General features: G+C 33.9%; 1 protein-coding gene and 1 pseudogene across 2 annotated transcripts in view; one reads left to right on the top strand and one right to left on the bottom strand.

Moving 5' to 3' along the window:
- The window catches only part of LOC149426300 (dual 3',5'-cyclic-AMP and -GMP phosphodiesterase 11-like), a 488751-nt gene that overhangs the window by 426001 nt on the left and 38608 nt on the right, over nucleotides 1-24142 (bottom strand). The gene's annotated exons all lie outside the window — the stretch shown is intronic.
- On the top strand, nucleotides 7867-12674 carry LOC149426301 (uncharacterized; annotated as a pseudogene).

The raw sequence follows: 24142 nt of genomic DNA, 5'->3' as shown, positions 1-24142 counted from the left end.
GTCATCCGCGTAACAATGAATCGGTGCACATGTCAAAAGGTCATTGATGTGCAACAAAAACAAAGTCGGAGACAGAACCGATCCCTGTGGGACGCCAGCATTTATGGAGTGCAAGGAAGTGGTGAAACCGTCAGAAACCGCCTGAATCGACCTTTCCCTTAAAAAGTCAGCAATACACGTACACAGGCTTGCGGGAAGTCCGTAAGAAGGCAATTTGTTGACAAGTCCTCGGTGCCAGACCCGGTCAAAGGCCTTGGATATGTCTAGTGCGACCGTTTGGGTCTCACCGTGACGTTCCAGGCACCGCCTCCAAACATGCGTCACATACGCGAGAAGATCACCGCACGAGCGGTTCCGCCGGAATCCGTATTGACGGTCGTTGATAATTTTGTTCTTCTCGAGGTATGTGAGCAGTTTGTCGTTGATCACAGGTTCCATCACTTTGGACAGAACTGATGTGATCGCTATGGGGTGGTAGTTGGCCGGGTTAGAGCGGTCAACTTTCTTGGGAATAAGGTGAATAACCGCTTTTTTCCAACCAGAGGGCACAGTGCCACACTTCAGGGACATTTTGAAGAGCTTTGTCAAAACTGGAACTATTTCCGCAGCACACCTCTGCAATACCAGGGCAGGTATTTCATTAGGTCCACTAGCTTTGTTAACATCGAGCCCCCGTATGACGTGACGTACATCCCGATGCCGGATCCTCAGCTTTTTCATGTAGAAGCCGCAGTGAGGAATCGACGGCGGAACAGCACCTCCGTCGTCGAGAGTCGAGTTTTCCGCAAAAATTTTCCCTAACAGGTTAGCCTTTTCGGTGGCGGTGTTTGCTAGTGAGCCGTCAGGTCTGGTAAGAGGTGGAAAACTGGGTTTGCAAAAATTTCGAACTATTGAGCCCGCAAGCGACCAGAATGCTCTGCTGCCATGCGGGCAGGCAGCCAGCTTTTTGCTGATCTGCAGGTCGTGTTCGAATTTTGACCTATTAATGATTCTCTTGCATTCCTTTGCCTATTTGTTGTATGCTGATCTGCTTTCGGGCGTTTGAGATGTGTTGTAGGCTCGGTAAGCCGCGTTTTTTCGTCGAACTGCTTCGGAGCATTGTCGACTGAACCACGGCTTTGAGCCCACACCAGTTTCTTTAGTAGTCGATTGTATGAAGCCATCCATCGCCGATTTGATGACTTCACCAATCTCCTGGGCACATATTGAAGGGTCCGAAGTCCGAAAACAAACAGCTGACCACGGAAAAGCGTTGAAATGGGCCCGCATACCGAACCAATCTGCTGACCTTTAGTGCCACACTTTTCTCCTCAGCCTCTCATTGGTTGGTCTGAGGTTAACGGGGATTGATGTCGTCACTAGGCAGTGGTCGGATGATCCCAGAGGCGCTGTGACGTCAATCTTATAACCGTGTGGCACAGTAGTTAAGAATAGGTCTAACAGATTGGAGCGGTGAGTCTGGACATCAGGAACCCTTTTAGGCTCCTGAACCAATTGCTCTGAAACAGTTGACGTCAGTTCGACTATAGAGGCAGACTCCTCCTTTTAGTCGGAACTTGCTTGCGAGGGTAAAGCCCGGGCAGTCCAGATAGGAGGAGTCTGGCGGCTCGGCTATCTGAGTTTCGGATAGGAAAAGAAGGTTGGGATGTTGGGACAAAATTTGTGTGCAGGCCGCGAATGTTGGTAAAATTTAGTTTTGGTTTTGGCCCGCACCGGGGACGCCTGCTACTCGCCGCTGTATTGATGTTGAATTTATTTTGTAAATTCATGATTTTAGGTTTTTTTTTTTTGTAAGGGTATGAGGTGAAAGGAAGGTCTGGAAAGGAAAGGTATGAGGGGTGGGTAGGAATCTGGGGTTCAGGCTGTCCAGGAGTGATGAGCGTTTGGGCTGGGAGAGTCCGGCTGGAGAGGGCATCCAATGCGCCACAAACGCTGCTGCTGGGTCCCCTCCGGTCACGAACCGGCACAACAGCAGTGGCGGGGTTTTTTCACTCGCTGATGGGGCAGCCCACCCTTAGTCGTGAGCCTGAGGGTCGGGCCCCTGTACTATCGAGCGGCCCGGATAGCGGTAACCGGTTGTTAAGGGTCTCCCTTAACCAGCATCTCCCAACCGGCCCGCCACGCAGAAGGTGGGTCGACGCACCCGCCACCAAGACCCGAGAAAACCTTAACCCATGAACCCGGGCACCCCTGCTAAGTCACCAAACGTAGCGAACCACTTGTGGTGACCTGTGGCAGAGGTGTTGGTCATCCAATAAATGGTTCCCAGGGCGGCGGTACCCATTCACGCCTACCAAATTGTAAATGTTTACAGAATTTTACATCAACCAAGAGTATTTTCCAACAATAATCTGAACGCTTTTGTACAATTACCTATGCATATAACATAAATAAAACTACCAAAACAACTAACATAAAGTTAATTAACAAAGTTGCTGGTTTTGCGAACCCTTTGTATCCGTGATGTAGATACGTTCAACCTTTAGTTAATAGTTGTAGAACCAATCTAGTTTTCAGAGTCAAACTTTCTCATTGGCGTCTGGTTAGATTCATTATGTAGTTCTTGTTGAAGAATCTACTTACTTTTCCGCTTCCATTCCTTAACAATAATGATGAAAAGAGATTTGATTGGTAGTATTATTAATTTTCATTAAGGTTTCATGTCCAGAACTTTCTCACTAATGACATGATTACATTCAATGTTTAGTAGAACATTTTTACCTACCTAGTTTTTCGCATCCAATGTTTTCGTTCATTACACGATTATTAGATTATTAAAAAAAAAATAACATCACTTTTATTTTTTGTACTTAATGCCGACCGGGTTTCGCTACAATCGTAGCGTCATATATGCATAATAATGCGATGATTAAGCTACGGTCGGCATTATGTAGGTATACAAATAAGTGTTTAAATTTTTGTTTTATTTTAAATTATAATGTCACATCACAAAGTATCTGCTTCATATGAACAAATATTTTTTTGGTGTCCAGGACAAACCGCCCCCCAGGAGACTTAAGTACAATGCCCGACACCGAAACAGTTAATTGAAGCGCTACGCTTTAATGGTGCAAAGTCAGTAGTAATTAATTGCCGAAAGTGTTGCCAGCCGGACCGAGACAGGCAGTGCAGTCGGGGTAAATTAATGTGTATTGACAGCTAACCCACATCGCGCATACCTCCCCCCCGTCCGCTTTTTCCCAATCCATTAACCACAAATGTCAACACAATTAAAAGGGTGAAATCGCTAAATGAGGCAGAAGCCTGAAGGATGGTACTTGGACCTACTTCATTTTGAATTAATAATATTTAACTATCAGTATATGATTGTGTTTTTCATCATAATGTTTCAACACTGATTTTTCTTATGGAATAATTGTTTTAATTGTGTTTTACATAGAGCAAAGAATAGGGTGTTTCTTAATTTTTGATAGATATTACGATTGCGAGCTGAAAATAGATGCCTTGACATAGAAACATCAAATAGAAAAGGATGATGATGAAATGCAAATTTTGACAAAACATTTTTCGTTTGTGAGTTTTTGATAATTCAGAACATAGCTTTTCTGTTTTGCAGTTAAGATTGATTACACTATTTGTACACGAAATACGTAAACCTGAATTTATCTTATGTTCACGAAGTACGTAAGGCCGAACTTATTTTATGTTCACGAAGTACGTAAGGCCGAACTTATCTTATGTTCACGAAGTACGTAAGGCCGAACTTCTCTTATGTTTAGACTGAAAAAATTATTAGACTGAAAGAATATAAGAAAAAAAAAATTTATAAAGCGTCCTTAATAATAATAATAAATAAGTGAAATATATTCGTTTAAAGTCGCAAAGTATGTAGGTAACACGTAAAATGCCACTGTGAATAATGTTATATTTACAAAATTAATGAAAAATGGCCGAGGTTATAGATATCTCCATGTGCTCGATCAGATTATCAGTATGAAGAATGAACTCATGCTTAGCTTATCAGACTCGGTGGTGATAATTAAAAAAAACTAGTTCTTATTGTTTTTCGCTAAGATTATATGCTGTTATTTGATAATAACGTCGAAAATGCCAACCGCAAACCGCAAGTGCTAAGTCGACAATGATAATTTTAAATTTATCGAATACATGTTACGATCACTGCTCAATCAATTCACATAAAAAGAAAACATGGTCAAACATTTGAATTCTCCATTAAAAATTCCTTCCTAACTTCCTATCCCTTGAAAATTAAAAATTAATTGATGGTTCAGAGATAGACGAATTTTTAAAAATCTTTAAATATTATACAAAACTGTAAATAATCAGTTGACCGACTGACTGTTGATTCACATTCATGTTCTACCATTTTTTTTTTTTTTTAATTCCTTTATTTTTCCCAATTTTTACATTAATTACATACAATATTATATAAATCAATACGAATAATGGGAACCCACTAAGGCGCAGCCTGTGCGTGGGTAATATATTTAAGTTATTATTTTATTGTACCTAGAAATAAACAATAATTATAATAAAAACAAGATTACATTTTGTCTAAGCGGTTTGTATAAAAAGTGTTTATAATAGTGTATAGTGAAGTTATAAGTGTTTAGTGTAATATATGGTGAATATTTTATGAGAAACATAAATTGATACAAATTAAATAAAAAAAGTTTCAACTGCTGTATCGAAAAGCCATAATTTTAATTCTTTTAAATATTGAGGAAGTTTAGTAATCACTTGAATATTTTTCGGTAAAAGATTGAAAGTACGAGGTCCAATAAAACTGCAGTGTGTTTGCATTTGTTTTGTGTTCGTTTGGGGGGTATAAAATACATTATTATTTCTAATGTTCGAATTTATTTTTGTTTTTAAAGATGTATTTCATAGTTGCAAAATAAATAGTTTACGGAGACAGAATATTTTAGATTCTTTGTATAACTCATCTGTTGAAAATGTTCTTTTCCGACTATACATAACTTTGATGATATAATTTTGAATTATTTGTAAAGGTTTGATATTATGTGCATGAAGCGCACCGCCGCATCCTATTATTCCGTATATGAGTGAAGATTGCACCAAAGAAAAATAAATAATTTTCAGTTTTTCAACATTGAGCACTTCTTTTAGTCTGTAAAATGTGTATGTAAGATATCTTAATTTACAGACGGTATTATTAATTTGTGACTGCCAATTTAATTTTGTATCAATAACAATACCTAAATATTTAATCTTTTCAACTTTTCCGAGTTCAAAGCAAGATGAGCATATTTCTTGATTACAGTTAACGTTATGTATTCGAATTTTAAGGTTATTGGGGGGTGTATTTTCACTATTTTTAGAAAAGGTTAGGTAAAATGTTTTATTATAGTTTAAGAAGAGCCTATTAATTTTTAGCCATGGTGAGACATATGTAATACATTTTGTTGCCTTCAAAAAAGTTTCAGGCCAGGATTTTCCATTCACTATTATTACTGTATCATCAGCGTAAGATACAATTTTACCAGGGATTATAACATCATAAATCGTTTATGTATATTAGAAAGAGAATTGGGCCAAGCACAGTTCCCTGTGGTACTCCATTTTTTATTCCTGTTTCAGTACTATAAAAATCCCCTATTTTTGTTTTTTGTTTTCTGTCTTTGAGATAGCTAGTAAGAATTTTTAGTGTATCATTTTTTAAACCTATTTGATTCATTTTTTTTATAAGTAGATTGTGATTCACCGTTTCAGCTTTTCTTAAGTCTAGAAATATAGCTAAACTCTTTTTATTTTGATCAACAGATGTGTATAATTTTTTAGTCAGATCGAATATTGCATCTTCAGTGCTTAGTTTTGTTCTGAAGCCATATTGATTTTGGGAAAGAAATTTGTTTTGTTCTAGGTAATTCATTATTCTATTTTTGATACATTTTTCAAATATTTTTGAGAGGTTTGAGACCAAGGAAATGGGTCTGTAGTTGTCGAATATGTGCGTTTCTCCCGATTTGTGGATTGGTATTATGATAGAGGTTTTTAATAGTTCGGGAAAATTTCCCTCTTTTAAGGATATATTAAAAATATGTAGCAATGGAGTTAAAATGTAATGTTTTATTTTTTTTAGTGTGTTACCTGATAAACCATCAATTCCTGTAGAATTTGTTGATTTTAGACCGTCAATGTGTTTATCAATTTCATCTGTTGTGATGGGTGAAAAATATTCTAAGGAGTTAATTGAATCGTTAGTTGAGTCTAAGTGTAAAGATGAGTCTACGGGTATTGTATTATCAATTTGACTAGATTCAAGTACTTGACCACTACATTTGTAAAAAAGTTGTTAAAGTTTTCTGCAATGGCCGATTTGTCAGTTATAATATTTTCATTTATTATAATCTCATTGACATCGGTTGATACTTTTTTTTGTTCGTGATTTCGTTAATAATATTCCACGTTTTTTTGGTATCATTTTTTGCACTATCAATTTGTTCACAATAATACTTCTTTTTGCAATTTCTTATTAACCTATTTAGTGAATTTCTATACATTAAATATTTCGTTTTCATGAAAGGTATAATTCTTGTGTTATTTTATTTTGACAGGTTTTTTGATAATTTAACATCTCTTTGTATAATTTATCTCTTTGTTTAATAGAGACTATTAGTCCTACAGTGATCCAAGGCTTAATTTTTTTATAATTTCTCTTAGCGATGACAATTTTATTTGTACTCTTCGAAATATAAGCTTCTAGAGTTTTATAAAATAATTCTAATGCTGAATTTGGGTTAGCTATTGATAGTATGTTGTCCCATTTTTCTGAATGAAGTAAATTGTTTAATGTGATGTAATTAATTTCATTTATTTCAACAGTGTTAGAGTATACTTTTGAATTTGTGGTTAAGATGTTGTGTCCGTAGAATGTTGGGTAGTGGTCAGTAATGTTTGTTTTTAGAGTTGAAGATTTAGTTATAACGTGTTTTTGTGTTTTGATAAATATGTGATCTAGAGTCGTGGAATTATTTAGATTTTCTCTTGTTGGTGAGTTTATGTATGATTGATATCCTGCATGTGACAAACAATCTAAGTATTCATTTATACATTTTGTTCTTTTGTTGTTTTCATTTATGTTTATATTAATATCACCAGTTAATATTGCAAAGTTAAAGTTATTTCTGTTAGTCATTTTTGTAAGTGAATTAAGTTCATTATTGAATAGAGATTCATTTAACCTTTCCTCATCTGTGGTGTGTATTTACTACACATTGCTTCTAATATCTTTAATAACTCTATAAATATAATAAATTCTGGGTTCAGATTTTAGGTATTCCTCCGTTATACATTTATGCACTGAATTAAAAAATAATATTTAACATAGTTTTCAAATTCAATTAAAAATCAGAGATTTTTGTAAGAAATCGGGAACAAATACACCAATACAATCAACCGTGTGCCATTGCTACGCGAAGAGTGTGAGAGGAAATGACACGCTATTGATGTCCCGCTTTACTTCGCTATACGGGCACATGAGAAATCCACTTGTCCCCAGTTCTATTTAGACCATCGATACCTACGGCCGCATTGTGTAGCTACCACTCGTGACCAACTTGTGCAGGGGTACTAAAGTGAATCATTATTTCCGTTCGATAATTAAATTAATAATTTTTGGTAAGTACTTTTTCATTAATTTCCGAATACTGTGTTATACTATTACCTTATATTATAGTATTGAAAAGTGTGTATTACGTAACTATTTATCCGTGCGCTTTCGTCATTTAATCATTGATCTAAGATTTATTTTTGAATATTTATTTGAAATGTTACATTTTTTTCTTATTTGTTATAATATTCAGCTAAGCAATACTGCGTTTTACATTATTTACAAAAACCCTTCCATTTTCAGGAAGAATAATGACTGACAGAAATTTAACAGAAGAAGAGATAGCGTAAGAACTTGATTATGATAGTGATATTGAGTTTGAAATGAACAATGACATATCAGATACTGAAGATTTGGTTGAACATTTAGAAGAATCGGACTCGGAATCGACTAGTGAAAATGAAGACGAGGGAGAAATACTGGTTTCAAAACATGGATTCGAATGGAGTGTATTACCACCATCATCATCGAGACGTCGGCAATGCAATATTGTCAATGAAACTTCCGGCCTGAAAAATGGTAGTTTATTAGCTAACACAATAAGAGAAATGTTTTCTTTATTTATAAGCGCAGATATGGTGACAGAAATATGCCAAGAAACGAATCGTCAATTGAGGCGTTTACCCGGGAATATGATTGAGCAATTATCCGAAGATGAATTATATGCTTTCATCGGTATAATGCTTGCTTCTGGCAGAAATCGCACCCGAAAACTAAGTTTGAATGAGTTGTGGACAAGTGAAAGTCCATTTTGTCAGCCGTTTTTCACGGCAGCTATGTCTCGAGACAGGTTCATAAATATTTATAGTCAGATCCGTTTTGATAATAGAGATACAAGACGAGAGAGATTTGAAGCTTCTTCAGACAAGCTAGAGCCAATTAAGTCGATTTTCAGTAAATTGGTAGATGCATGTAAATCAAATTACTCTCCATCGCTTGATATAACCGTGGATGAGCGTTTGGCGGCGTTTAGAGGTAAATGTCCATTTCGGGTATATATGAAGTCAAAGCCAGCCAGGTATGGCATCAAAATATGGATCGCTGCAGATGCTAAAACCGCATATATATGTAACATGCAAATATACAGCGGTATGATAAATAATAAAAGAGAAATAAATCAAGGCAATCGTGTCGTTATGGAATTGGTGGAACCTCAATATGGCACCAATAGAGGCATAACCACAGATAATTTTTTTACGTCAGTACCACTGGCGGACAATCTTCTATCTAAAAATCTGACCATAACTGGCACTCTTCGCAAAAATAAGAGGGAAATCCCTAAAGAGTTTTTGCCATCAAAAGAAAGGCCATTGTATAGTAGCCAGTTTGGTTTTACATCAAATAAAACACTTGTGTCATATGTGCCTCAGCAAAATAAAGCAGTTTTGCTGCTGTCAACTCAATTCCTTGGAAATGAAATAAGCCAAACCGATACAAAAAAACCGGATATAATTTTACATTATAATAAAACCAAGGGTGCCGTTGACACAGGGGACAAAATGACCTCCGAGTATTCGTGTGTAAGGTCGACAAGAAGATGGCCGTTTCGTTTGTTCATGGAAATGTTAGATATTGCTGCACTGAACACATATTTATTATGGATTCAAAAGTATCCGGAGTGGAAAAAAAATAATAGAAGTAAAAGGAAATTATTCATAAGACAGCTAGGTTTAGAGTTGGCTAAGCCCAATGTAATGAAAAGAAAAAACAGCACGGTCAAATTTCACAAACAACAACAAGATGCTTTCGAGACAGTTTTGTCATATTATCAAGAAACACCACCGGCAACTGCTGTTACGAATGATATTACGAGTGATTCAAGAAATGTACTAGTGTCCCGAGCACCGTCAAAAACTTGCAGATTTTGCCCATACAACACAAAAAAAAGAAGCACCATAGTTTGTCATATTTGTCAAAAATCTGTATGCACAAGCCACAGAAAAGAAAAAAAATATATTTCCTGCCACAATTGCGATGCAATTTAGATTAACAATTTAATATATTTGGTTTAATTTTTTTATTATTTTTAATTTCGCTGTATTGTTTTGTTCTTACTTTAATTTTGCTGTTATATTTAAATATAATGCATGTGGAATTTTTAATGTTTAGTTTCTCAATATAATATTTCTTTTTACAAATTTGTTTATTTCATTTAAAAAAAAAAAATTAAGTTTGAAACCCCTGCAAGACTGGCAGCGTAAACACGCAAAGCTGTATGCGTGTAGTCCAGCGCCCATCAGCAGAATCAGCCGCCATTCGGTCACGGACCGTCATTAGATAAGCACTCCTCGCACGTTTTTTTAGCATCTGCCGATGGTTTTTTCATGTTTTCAGCTATTAAATTACAATTATTATCACTTTTGAAATAAAATATAATAAACATAAGCGATTGGCTATAAATATTCATATTTTTCCGATTTTAAATCGCTTATTTTAAGATGTGTATTGACTACACAGCACCGTAACGCATGTATTTTTTTAGGACAGTAAGGGAAAGGTTAAGGAAGGTGATCTATAGATAGCTAATAGCAAATAAGTGCAATTACTATGGGTAAATGTTAATTTAATTGCGTTAGCTGTTTTAAAGTCTAGAATTTCGAAGGCAGGTTTTTTAAGACAATTTTTTATAAATAAAGTGATTCCATCGTGACCAGTATGTTTACATTCGGATGAAATAGTTACATATCCTCGCAAGTTATAGGGAATTACTTCTTTCATTTGCGTTTCTGTTAAAATGACAATACTAGGAGAAAAATCAAGACTATCGAGAAGAATACAAAGCTCATCAAAGTGCCTTCTTAAGCTTCTAATATTCATATTAAGAATTGAAAAGTTAACGTCCTTAAAGTGATTATTTAGTTCACTTGTGTTTTTACAAATGTAATTTTCATACAAAAAATTTTCATCAGACATTTTGATAGATATAAGTAATTTTCACATGCAATGCGGTTAGATGGTCCTTTATTCTGAAGGAATGTCATTCAGCTGCCTTATATGGATGATTGGAGCTGTTTCATCTTTTCTCATCATAACGTTACCGTTTTCACCCAGATGAATTTGTAGCCGAGTCTTGAGGATTTCGCCAGAAACATGAGGTGTTTATTTAGTTGTGTTAATTGTTCGTTTATGAAAATTTTGTTATCTTCCGGAAAATTTATATTTTTAGTGTACAAGACACCATATTTTCTTTTTTGGTCGATGATTTTGTACTTTACCATTAGATCAAGGTTTCCTAGGATGTATTATTGTGACAATTATACTACGGTTTCAAGCTACAGTTCTGTTTTGAATACATTACACACCATTAGTAATTCTTATTCTATGTTAACTCATGTTTTAAATATGTCTTTATTTAAGTATAAAGCTGTACTAATTATACATTTGAACACATTTTTTGCATATTTTAACAAGGTGATAATTTTTTTTGTTTTTGTTTATTCTTAATTTCTGTCATTAACTTTGTACTAGTATGTATTCCCTTTTCTTTTGTCTTATTTACTTAAATAATCTTTGAATTTATCTTTGATTTCTTCTTCCTATGTTGTACCATGAGCGTCAATAACTCTCATATTAGATTTATGCATGTAAACGGCACTTGTTAAGCACAATAAGGGATTTGAGTCAATTTTTTAATATTTACTGTCCACAATCAAATTTAAATACGAGTTTTTTTGTTATTTTTCTAGATTCGTTTTCATAGTTTGAAAAAAAATATCTAAACTTGAATTTTACTAAGCCCGCCAAAACGACCGAGATTTTCTTTATTCTTCATTAAGGAATTCCATTATTTATTATCAATGTAAACCATCTAAATAAATAAGGTTATTTTTTTAATATTAATATTTCATACAAAAAATATTTTTTTACGTTAGAATTTGGCTCACACGGTATTATGCTTATACCTACGTAGCTCACAGGCTAAAACGTTGAGGTGTACTCACCAGCGGGGTTAAATCATCGCTCTTACGGAAATTTGAAATGAGATTCTACTTATTCATTTTTACAAAAACCTTAATTTTAGGAGTACGAGATTTTAGTCGCGGTCGCGCCGTCATTTGAGTTGTGTTGTTAGAATGCTGTTTCAGAATCGGTGTTTTTTGGTCTACATTAGCATATTTTTCAAAAGTAAAAATATTTTTACCCAACTTCCTTATTTAGATGTATGTAAATTGCACTTGTGCCGTTAATTATAAATAAGTAAATAAACTTCTATTATTCTTAAGCAAAATATTACCTATCCTAGCCTAACTTTTTAATCTTGACGAATCTCACCTTACCATCCCTTATCCTGTTGAACCTTATCTTACCTAACTTACTTTACTAGTCCTACCTGATAAGGTTGAATGCACTGAACAGAACATCTCTAGAAGTGCGGTTCGTACCGATTTCATGGAAACAAAATAATGTTTCCGATGTACAATTTTCGACTTCTAGACACAATACAGTCCACTTAAAGTATTATAAAAAGAATTTCGGCATTTAAAAAAGTGTAACTAACGTCACCCAAAGTAAGAGGAAATTAGGCGCTCTCCAAAACGTAATACGACATCGATTAGACAAGTAGCTACTTTCCAAGAATGCTTCCATATTGTGCTTCAGTACATAACCTCTAAAAGTTAAATATCATTGTAAACATTAACTGTTCCTTCGAGCGTTGTCCTATTAATTTCTCATTGAAAGTTTTCATACGTCCCGCGCGTGTGTTTGAGGTATTTGGAACATGGGAAGCTAATGAATAGGGGTATCTACCGGACAGGGCCTTCGCTGGCAAAGTTAATTTAATGAGTTCTAGCAGACAAGTTTAACATTATACTGTTTTTACATTGAATTTCGTGCGGAAAAGGCAAACATTTTACTAATTTCCGCCTAAAAATATGACCTATGACAATGATTTTACGTTTCAGAATTTAGTAGAAAAGTAAAACGATTACAAATATCCATAGAAAAAATGGGAACCAATATGAAGAGGCTACTGGAAGCAATAGGATACAGGCAGAGACTAGGATATACTGAATTAGACGAGAGAAAGCCACAAAGAGCCAAGACCAAGTATACGTAAGAAAAGATCAGAACAAGCAATAAAATTACAGAAGCGAAAAGCGGGAAACACGAAGTGGGATTCAAAAAAGAATCGGTAAGAGAAAAACCAGCGCTCAATCAATTCCTTTATTCCTGCCCAACCTAAATTCTAAAAATGGCTTTTTAGGTTGCCTTGTATACCGGTCGATTAAGGCCCCGTAGAAAGCGTTCAAAGATGGTTTGAAAGGGAGATATGTAAATACAAATGTTGGAGGGAGTGCGCTAATATTAAATACGATAATAATTAAGCGAAAATGGTGAAAATAGAGCAAAAATCTCTCGAAAAATGCTGTAGTTGCACTTAAAGATACACTGTGAAGTTTTCATGCCTGTAACATTTTAAATAACGGAACAATAAGTGTTTTTAATAATTTTATTTTGCTTACTTTGCGATTGTTTTCTATCAAGGGAATTTCATATAGTTAACGTTTCGGCATAAAAAAATTATTGATATTATCTTCAAAATAACATATATTTTTTCGGAACTTAAGAACTTAAAGAGTTAACGAGAAACTTGTTACTATACATCGGTAGAAATTGGGTATGCTGGGGCTTAAACTCCAACTTCAGAACACATGTTCTAATTCCTAATAAATCAGTGCCCCCTGGAGTACCGGTCCCACCGGGATAGGAGTGCTTCTGGCTGGGGTGGTACAATCGTATCGTATCCGAAAGTTCGATTTACTGAGAAAGTAATTGATCTAAACAATACAACACATTTAAATTGCTAATAGCAGTCACAACAAATAAGAAAACGTTACTATTTAATGTGGGGAAAACAGATTTCAAAGTACCCCACAGAATGGATAATATATTGTAACAATTACTTTCTCATTAAATCGATCTCTCCGGTAATAAATTATTTAAGACCTCATCAAAATTGAAATTGAAATAGAATCACATAAATAAGTCTTCTCAACGTGGCCTTTCCACAGTTTGAAAATGGCCTTGAACGCTGAAACAGCTGTCACAACAATAAATCAAAAAAACTTATAAAAATTTGATTTCCTTTATATTTTTTTATATCACTAATTATTTCGTTTATAAAAATTGCATTTATTTAATTTCTAGAAACGCTTACCTACATTATAAATACGACCTGCGATTGTATTTCCTGCAAAATAATATTTTAATAGCGACTCTTTTCCGAGTCAATTGTCAAGTGCAATACAAACATGCTTTCACAGGATAATGCTTGCATTTGCGATAAGAATGCATTAATATATTAGGTTAGCAAATATTATTGAATAAAATATAGCTACCTATATTATATTGTTAATATTAGCAGCTACTAAAACGTTTTGCTTTTAACTTCTTTGGTTCTCAATGAAAAAAATGAAAAATCACGTACCTACATATTACTTCAATGTGCGCCAACTTACCACGTTAATAATAAATAAAAACATAAAGTCATGTACCTACATATTTTTTCAATGTGCGCCTACTTACCACGTTTAGTAATAAAATGACGTACCTACATATAACTTCAACGTATGCCTGTTTACCACCCAAGATTACACTCATAATTTATAATTACATATTTAATTCCTTATTAGTAAAATAATAAGAAATTAAAATTAAATTAAAAAGGGATGTTGGATCGCCTATTTGTTTGCGTATAATCCGCTTTCTAGTAACGTAGGTGCATTCGTAAGTACCTGTCAGCTATGTTATACCTTTCTCTGAGTTTCAGTCTTAAAAATGTATCTGAAACACAGTGAAAGAAAACTGTTCTCGCGTTCTGAAAGTATTATTTTTATACTATTAAATCCTATCCGCAGGTTTCCCACCCCTCAATTCGATGAGTAAATTATAAAACAGATGTAAAAATTACCGCTTAAAATGAAAAACATGCGAATTTTTCGTTTGAGTCTAATAATCTGCACTGTACGTCTGTAGTTGGAAAATAGTCCTTATGTACGTATAAATACGCGAGCCGAACTATCGAACTGAACCTCAACTTATGGGAAAGGGACGAAACAACCTCAAATGGCGCGAAACGCCGCTTGCAGTTGCTTCGTTCTTTTCTCTTAATTCGTGGCTCGGTTCGCGTTTAAGTTCGCAAATGAATACGTACCATTAGACATTGGAGCGTGAAAACGATTAATTATCTACAAGGTACTTCGACAAATGATTTGAATAGTAAAATTGAATGAAAAAATCATAAAATCTGAATTAGATTTTATTATTTAGTGGCCTTTTGTCGTTCTAATTAACCGAATAACTGATTTAGGTTTTTAATCAAGGGGAATGTACACGTTATCTTATCTCCGCTGTTTGTTTTAGAATGAGGGGTCCTTCAAAAGCGTAATATGAATTTTATATCTTGCTACCGGTATCTGCCACCGGGACTATCGCCATCTGATACCATCTAACTGCTTCAATCAATTTTACTACATCAGTGGGCGTTTTACTGATGAAATTTATGACAGAAAATTCAAAACTTGTAATGTGTTTTGTTTATTTTTATGTGACACTTTACAATAATTGATTCCCAGTCTGTACTGTTTGGTGGTGACGTTGTAAGGCAGATTAACGAAGGGGCTTTATGGACGATTTGCTAATGCGGGTCTTGAAGATGCCCGGTTTAGTTTGTGAAGAAAGTTGAGTGTTGGTAGTTCATTCTAAACTCATGCGATTTTACACCAAAATGAGCTGGAGACACGAGAGGGGACTTCAACTCTCGGACTTATACGGAATAGATTCAACAGCTCGAACTCGGAGAAAAAATAGTAGGTATTGCTTTTTATTAAAAATCTTTTCAAATTATTGGTAATCCGGTTAAAAACGGGATTGCAGGAATGCAAGTGCATCTGGCTTGAAAACGTATCATGACGGAGTGCGAAAATATTCGAATTTGTGTTCACGTGTTCCGACATGGTGATAATTTATTCGAAATTTACTGTAAGTTTATCAGAAAACCTTTCAATACCTAAGTGTTAGTTAATTTTAATTCCTGCAATCCCGTTTTTAACTGGATTTCCAATTATTTGAAAAGATTCTTAATAAATTAGCTCTATTCATTTCTCTCCTTGCACTAACGAAGAATCTGCTAGCATTATACAGATTGCCCGGCGTTTTGGAAGTCAGATTTACTCGGGCTTCAGCGGAGCCATGGAAATTCATCGAAATATACCAGAAAGTCATTGATCTACCTTTTGTGAAATTAAAAATATGATGGTATTCAGCCGAGATAGAAAGAGAGAGAGAGAGAGAGAGAGAGAGAGAGAGAGAGAGAGAGAGAAGAGTATGTTCATTGAGTATAAATCAATTTAACAAAACAGCATTTACCAGCAAAATATACATAATCCCGATAGTGTATAAAATACCAGCGTCTAAATTAAATTCAATACCCATTCCTTTTAAATTCTATCTCTTTGCCACAGGCTCCAACATTGATACTTTATAATACATTTATATCAATATTTATGCTAGAAAGCTCATCCCGTCACGTTAAATTAACCAAAATTTAGCAACACTTTAATAATTTACACTGGGTTTCACGCTCCTAACCTAAGAATTCATATTTCAGTCGAGTTTTTCATGATTATTTTATTTTATTTTAAATACAAAGGTTGTGCTAGCGGTAAAATATCTATTTACCCATCTCTTTGGACAGAAATTGCTCTTTCAAATCGTGACTCAAACCTAACAAGATAAAGTAATTTTTTATCAATTTTATACATAATATTTTTAAGGTAGACACCGGAATTTCCATTAAAAAATTTAAAAAGCAAACAAAATTAAGAATTTGATATCTTTTCAATATAGCTACAATATTTTTAAACATCTCTTATCAATTAATTCTTTTATAATTTATTAAGGCTATTGATAAAGTCTCACATATAATTTAAATTAAGAAATTAAGAGCCATTGGAATAACGGGGAATACGTTGCGAAGGTTTGAAAGTTATCTGCACAAAAGAAAATATCAGTTAAATTCAATTCACACCAGTTTGAAGTGTTCACCAGAATTCCACAAGGGTCTCATTTGGGACCAATATTGTTTCCCTTGTTTATCAACTACATAACTACTATTTTTGATGGAGTTATGATACTTCTATTTGCTGATGATCTTAAAATTTACAAAACTATTACTAATATCAATGAGTTACAAGAGTGGAGCACCCGCAATGAACTATTATTAAATATTGAAAAATGTCAAAAGTTATATTTTTCCCGTATCAAAAATCCTGTTACACATCAAAAACATTATTTTAAAAAGATTCGAGGAAACTAAAAACCTTGGTAATATTTTTTGATAGTAAATTAACTTTTGTTCATCCTATCAATGAAATAAAAAAAAACAATGCCATGAAATTTTTGTGGTTTATTTTGAGGTCGGTGAAAGATTTTAAATTAATTTCATCATTTAAATTACTATTCACTAAGTTGGTGAGAAGCAATCTAGAATATAATTCGACAGTCTGGGCTCCATTGTATAAGATTCACCAACTAAAAATTGAGAGAGTGTAGCATAAATTTCTAAGATTTATTAATTATAAATTGGGATTTCCATTCAAAGATCTTAATTACACCTTTTTTAAGCACTCACTAAACTTAACCGACTTATCATCAAGGCGCACAATGACTAATTTAGTTTTTCAAAATATGGCAGATTAGACGCCATGGATTCGAACCTTATTTCTTTGCGTATACCCACGCGTATGACAAGACAGACTATATGCTCTCTATTATTTTCCAAAGTCTGGTAATAATTATTTCGAAAATTCACCCATTCAGATGCTACACAGACAGGTAATAATATACTACTAAGTATTACTTGTATATAAAACAACTCTCAACGATAACTAGTATTGTACTTGCTTATATTTTCCGTACTCGGCCTATTATTATGCTATGTAATATACACTCATTATTGTACTCCTGATCAGCTTTCCTTAAACATTGTATACATGTAAAAGCCTTCATGGCGTGAAAAAATAAATAATTCATTTATTCGTCGTGAATTTCCTCACCCTAATAGTTCAAAATGAGTAACTACGATAGATAACATAAATAAAAGAGAAGTTTGTTGACTTAAAAATAACCTTCGTAGCTATCCGAAGAATATACTACTACGCTCCTAATCCTTTCTTTTATTATTATTTATATTTCCGATAAAACCTTATTTCCTGTGGAATGCGGTTCGCTTACGGTTACGCAAGAATCTAATTTCTGGAATTCCAAAACAAATAGACTAATGAAAATGCTACCAATCAATGAATATCCCATACACCGTACCTCTAGTATTCTTCAGATATCTCGGTAGAGAATGAAACGAGAGGCCTCCTAACTAATTAAATATATATATAGGCCGAACTTTAATAATACGTAGTTCATTGCGAAACATTACAAGTTAATATTAAGAAAACTTTTGCTTTTATTTTTTCTTCAGATTATTTTGCAAAATCGGATTAAGGCTGCTTTAATCATAATAAAATAATTTAAGATCTTCCATTATTTTAACAGTCATTTTTACTGTTGCTACATTGAAAACCGAGTTCTACGAGTAGTTGTATAGGAGTTACCCTAATATATCTCGATTCATAGCTAAAAAAGTATTATAGGTCACTAAAACCGCTCGATAATTGTTATCTCATAAAGATATACTTCTCTAAATAGAACAATTATTTAGCCAATGAATAGGTCAATGATCAATTCAAAAAGGGTGGTTTTGAAAACTATAAGGGTATGTATTTTGATGTAACGAAAAAGTTTATGTTCCTTGAATGTAGCCAATGGTGGATATTAATGGTTAGTATACTTTTTTTATATTAACTCCACACAGGAGGCCCTGAAGAAAATAATTTCCCTCAGGGCCTATGTCATCTTTGGGGATGCTGTGTGGAGGGTCTTTTTGTGGAGAGGAAGGAGTGAACATGGGTCTTGAAGAGTCCCATGTTGTAGGAGGGAGGAAACACAGAGGCCGGCAGTTCGTTCCACAGCCGAGCTGTTGAACTTAAGAACGAATCGTAGAAGCGACCCGTTCTCATGTGACAAATGTCAACCGTGTACAAATGTTGGGCGCGCGTTTGGCGTGTATTCCGACTACGCACCGGTGCCGAAGGGATCAATGACGCTAGTTCCTCAGAGCATCTTCCATTGTAATACCGATAGAACAAGGACAGCATACCTACCTGACGCCTGTGCTCTAAAGATTGCAGTCGGGGAATCTATCAAACGGACCGCCCGTTTTTGCACAGAGTCAAGGGTTTTTTTCAGGTATTTAGGGGCTCCGGACCAGAGATGGCTGCCAAATTCGACAGTAGGTCGCACTTGCGATTTGTACAGGGTCAGCAGTTGTGTACTATGAAAGTATCTGCGGGCCCTGTACAGTACGCCCAGATTCTGAGAGGCCAGCTTTACTCTGGCTTCGATGTATTACATATCTCTTACTATTTGTATTTCTACTTGGAATATCAGATAAATGACTTGTATTTGAATTTATTTATAATATAGATATAAAAATGTAATCTTTGGTTATTAACTCTTCATTTGTCACCGTGTCTTGAAATGTTATTATGATGAGCAGACAATTTAAAAAAATATTATTGTTTAAACACAGGTACAAACTAAAAAAATAGTTGCGGAACGTGTTTCATCTCACACCACTGGCTGATCAATAACAATCAATCCATAAGTTGGTTATCTGATAATCAATAACGATCTTATCCACTGTCAAATCTATTATCGTTAACGTCTTCAAAATTCCACAAAAAAAATTAAACCTAATAAAATGTTGATAAGAAACGACAGATTGACAGATTCAAATATACTCAGCTGTGATTAGGCTTTTTGTCGATAATTTAAAAAAAATCGTAATATTAAGTCTGTTTCCGATCATCAACTGCTTCAAAATGACTCGTCACACTCAATAACTGGTGTACTGTCAATGATATACACTTAAATGTTGAAAAATATTACGCCCTAAACTTCACTCAAAATAGAGTTACAAAGGATTATGTTATTAATAATTCTATTCTTAAAAAATGAATACCAATGGGAGATCTTGGAATCACTCTTGATTCTAAATTCATAAATGGTATACACATTAATAACATTAAGTGCCAATCACTTAAAATGATGGGATTTATTCACAGAATATGTAAACCTTTCAAAGACCCTCGATAAATTTTAACCCTTTACAGTTCCTTAATTAGAAGTAAACTTGAATATGGAATAGCACTATTTGGAATCCACATAATGGTAAATATGAAAACACTGTTGAATCGGTTAAAAGAAAAGCTAAGACTGTTATCTTTCAAATGTGGTCTATGTACATAACCATCTTAGATCACACGACATACGTCTTCAATACTTCAAGATGAAGACACTTAACATTGGAAGGTAACTGACTGATTTAATATGTTTACACAAAATAATTAACGGCCATCTTGATACTGCATGATGTCTTAGCAATATTGAAATAAATGTTCCCAATTCCCATTGTTTAGGATGCCATAACATGTTTCACCTGAATATATTCAAAAATAATATCACCTATTTTAGCCGTCTGACCCAAATGTGTCGATTATATAATAAGATAGAGTGTGCTGAAGTATTTTCGTCGATAATTTATATGGATTCAGAAAAAATATGTGCACTGCTTATATTATGTATTAATTGCGTCTCTATTTGTGTCTCTTACTTTTCTGTACTATTTGTCTTTCATATCATTTTATTATTTTGTATTTTTTATTTGTTTTATATTTTAATCTTTATTTAGATATATGAAATTTAATGCATCTTATGTCTGAGTAGATTTTTGTAATTTTTGTCCCTATTTGTATATTAACTGAGTTTTTATAACTGGATTGTTCTCACGGAAGTGAGATCGTCTGAAAAAAAACACAATATAAATAAATAAATACTCATGTAGAACAATACGCTAGGAACTGTGATTGGTTTAAGAGCACTTTGTGGATCCAATCCAAAATTGTGCTGGATGGTTTTCCACAGCGGAAGCCAAGTTTTTGTTGTAGCAGGTAGCAGGCCTGCAATTTGGAATACCCTTCAAATATTCATATTAATACTAAATACTTAACTCGTTTAATGATCGTGCCCGTAAATTTCTGTACCGGAAAACTGAGGCTAAGTCTCTTTTTAAAGCACATGTGCTAACTACTAAGTTCAAAGGTCATAAAATTGTTGTGATCAGGTTTTACTCAGGATTTTTGCTTTAGCTGATTGTGTATACCTGCGATATTCACTGTCGAAATAGGAACTAATCATAATAATATTGTTTAATCTTCAGATTTATAAAAAATTATCAGCTTTACCACATAATATTACATTAAAAACGTGAACGAAGATAATTCCTTTCAAGTATAATTTAATTAAACTTGTTTTTGGGTTCACACAGGTCATCTATGTCAATATGAGGAAATGAATTGACACTTGAATCATCTTTGTCTAAATGTCATCAATACCAAACTTGTGTATTTGGAAGCGTGGAATGCGTACGTTTCTTATCTCTTTGAGAATGGTGTCACTTACTCGATAACGTTTGCTGACCTAATTAGATCTGACATTTTGTGACGTCGATGGCAAACTAAAGTGAACCCTTTTATCTTCTAGCCCCCTGTCAGCTCACCTGTCTCAACAATGTATTAGAACCACTCATTCCTCTGTGCTATCTGTTGTGTACACCTTTCTTCATGTGTTCGTGACATATTCTGTTTTTGTCACGTAGCTAGGATTCAGGATGCTTTTGATGTTGTTCTATTAACCTACACAGCTTTTTTTTCAAAAAGATATTTTGATTTTTCTGTATACTTACGCTTTTTTTAACCTTTTCAATATAAAAATATTTTTATCTGGTATAAAATACGTGGTATGCTTTGCAGCGGCATAAACCAACTGGCGAAAATGCTAAAAAATTATAAAATAAATACCTAAGTAACAGAGCCAGAACCTGGTTCCCGAAACATTTTAACGTTCACAAAAAAGTGTCCTTAATATGTCCAGGCATCGAAGCATATCAAATCGGGTATGGAAAATAGTATAAACGCCATAATACACAGAAATACTTTAAATTATAATGGCCGTTTAGTTCGAACTACCATAATTTAGAAGTTAATAAGAAAATCTCTGAAAAAAAATGCTTTTGATGTAAAATCATGTGCTTCTACATATATACTGCATCGCTGGAAAATCACGTAAAAATATTCAAATATTGTGTTAAAAGTAAAATCTTAGTATTTAAGTTTCCGGTTACTCAGAGCAACACTGAAATTTTTCTGTTGAACAAATACTCGTAATATCTAAGAAAAGTATTTTTAAAGATGTCCTATCGATGTATTTATCTCCACGATCAAGGAAAGTCAAAATTCCATAAACAAATCTAAAGAAATAAATAAAGAAAAGATATAACATTTCATTTTTAATAATTAATTTTTATCATTTATCCTCTAAAAAGAAAATGAATGTGTTAATTTTATGTTTATTCTTAAATCATAGAAATGTAGATCATATTACCATAATTTATACCCACGCACTGTCTGCTTTTTGGAGATTTTTTGTTTCATATTTGCCTTGTATTTTTTATCTATAAAAACTGTTTCATGGATAACATGTATCCAGTAAAAAATAAAAATATTCCATCATCCAAAGAGGTAATAGGCAATTTATCGCGCATGTTTTTATGCGATTGGAGTTTTATAAGATTTATACCGTCAAATGAATAAATTGCCTTTATGTGGGTATTTGAGTGGAAAAAACGATTACTTTCATAACGCGACTGTTCAAACAGTATAGTATATTTTAGTCAAATTACAATAAGTGTCAATGTAATGTAACCTACGCAAAAACGAATCAATAATCTTTTGTCGTATTTGGCGCCTATTTGGATAGTTCTGTTTTAAAAAATCTGATCACGGACATAAATCCAAACTTATTTGACAACACACAATACAGTATGACGTCAGGGAAAACATAATATCTGTCCCTTGACACTTACTTACCTTACCAGTCATGCTTCAGACCCGATGCCTTGTATGTAAATAAGTCAACGAAATGAAAGGACAGTCAGCAAACAGGGGGCGCTACGTGATGGAAAATACTGAACATCTGACAAATGGGTTCCTCGAGCGTGAACGTTAAAGGATGTTAAACATCCCATAAAAGGAAGAGGCTTTTCAGATAGACGTTAAAAGATCCGTATCCTTTTCCAATTTCAATTATCGGTTTTTTAACAAACGTGAAAAATAACATAAAGAAGCAATATAAATAAGAAATAAGGGGAATAGGAGGGTGTTAATAAAATCGATACCTGATCAAGAGAAAGTGTTGGATAATCCTTTGGGCAGATTTTGTATATTAGGCTGTAGGTGTTAAAGATGTTTAAACAAATATCACCCCAATAAATAATCCAAGAAAATTGATCTTTTCGCCACTCCTTAGTATTTTCAAGAAAACTGAGGTACATAATTTTGACCAGTCGGTGGCCGAGTTGACATCCCATCCAGGCGTAGTGTGTTCAATTCCTCGACGGGCTAAGTCCTCCATCACAACACAAGCTACATTTTCCGCTTACTGTGGTGGTAGTAGAAGAATATTGTCAGGTTATTCGTAACCCGGGAATGTTTGTCTATCTTTTTAAAAAAATAATTCCATAAAAAATTCTGGGGTTTAAAAAACACTTAAATACATTTTCATAATTGAATGGTGATTAACTTTCGTAGTATTCACGTCGCTATAAAACAATTAAGAAAACATCCCATCATTGGATAATCATTAAAAGCCTCAGTGGGTTCAATTTAACTAAATCAGTTTTTACGAAAATATTAATAAGTCATTTTAAACATCTTACAGAATAAAAATAGTATAGGAGTTACATTAAATCATAAAAAAAGTCGGCTCAAAGTGGCAACCAATAATAATGGCTTTGAATGCCGAAACTGCTGTCACAATAATACAAACTCAAATACTTGCAGAACTTGATAATAACATTAATGAATTTATAATACTTTAAAAAATAAGGAAATCTACGAATTGACACAATTATAATAAATGTGAACCGGTAGCGAAGGCTTCAGTGACGAAAAATATTTAACTTACGTTTCTTTGTAGGGAAACAAGTACCCTTCATTAGAGAGAAGTGTCAATTTCCTGTGATATAAACTTTTAATGATGTGCAAACTTTTGACTCTCGTAACTTATTTGTAAATAGGACGAGCTCCACGAGCGTTTTAGGCTACATTTTAGCCAATTTGCAAACAGCCGCGAGCGCATTCTGGCCAAAATGTGGCCAATTTTAAGAGATATATTATAACATTTTTAGGAATTATTTCAAAAGTTAACACGTGCTCGTTACTTCGATATTCACAAAGCTAACTTAGTAGATTCATAGTTAATCGATCACTCACATCTCTAGTATAATACAATGAATACAATAAAATTGTTGCAGTCACGTGTTATTTTTTTCATGACGGTTTAATGTCGCTT

Source organism: Hesperophylax consimilis, chromosome 1 (assembly GCF_061612785.1).
Source record: "Hesperophylax consimilis isolate HC1 chromosome 1, BYU_Hcon_1.0, whole genome shotgun sequence".
Lineage (NCBI taxonomy): Eukaryota > Metazoa > Arthropoda > Insecta > Trichoptera > Limnephilidae > Hesperophylax > Hesperophylax consimilis.
The sequence above is the reverse complement of the archived record's forward strand: the minus strand, read 5'-3'. Positions and strand labels throughout refer to the sequence as shown.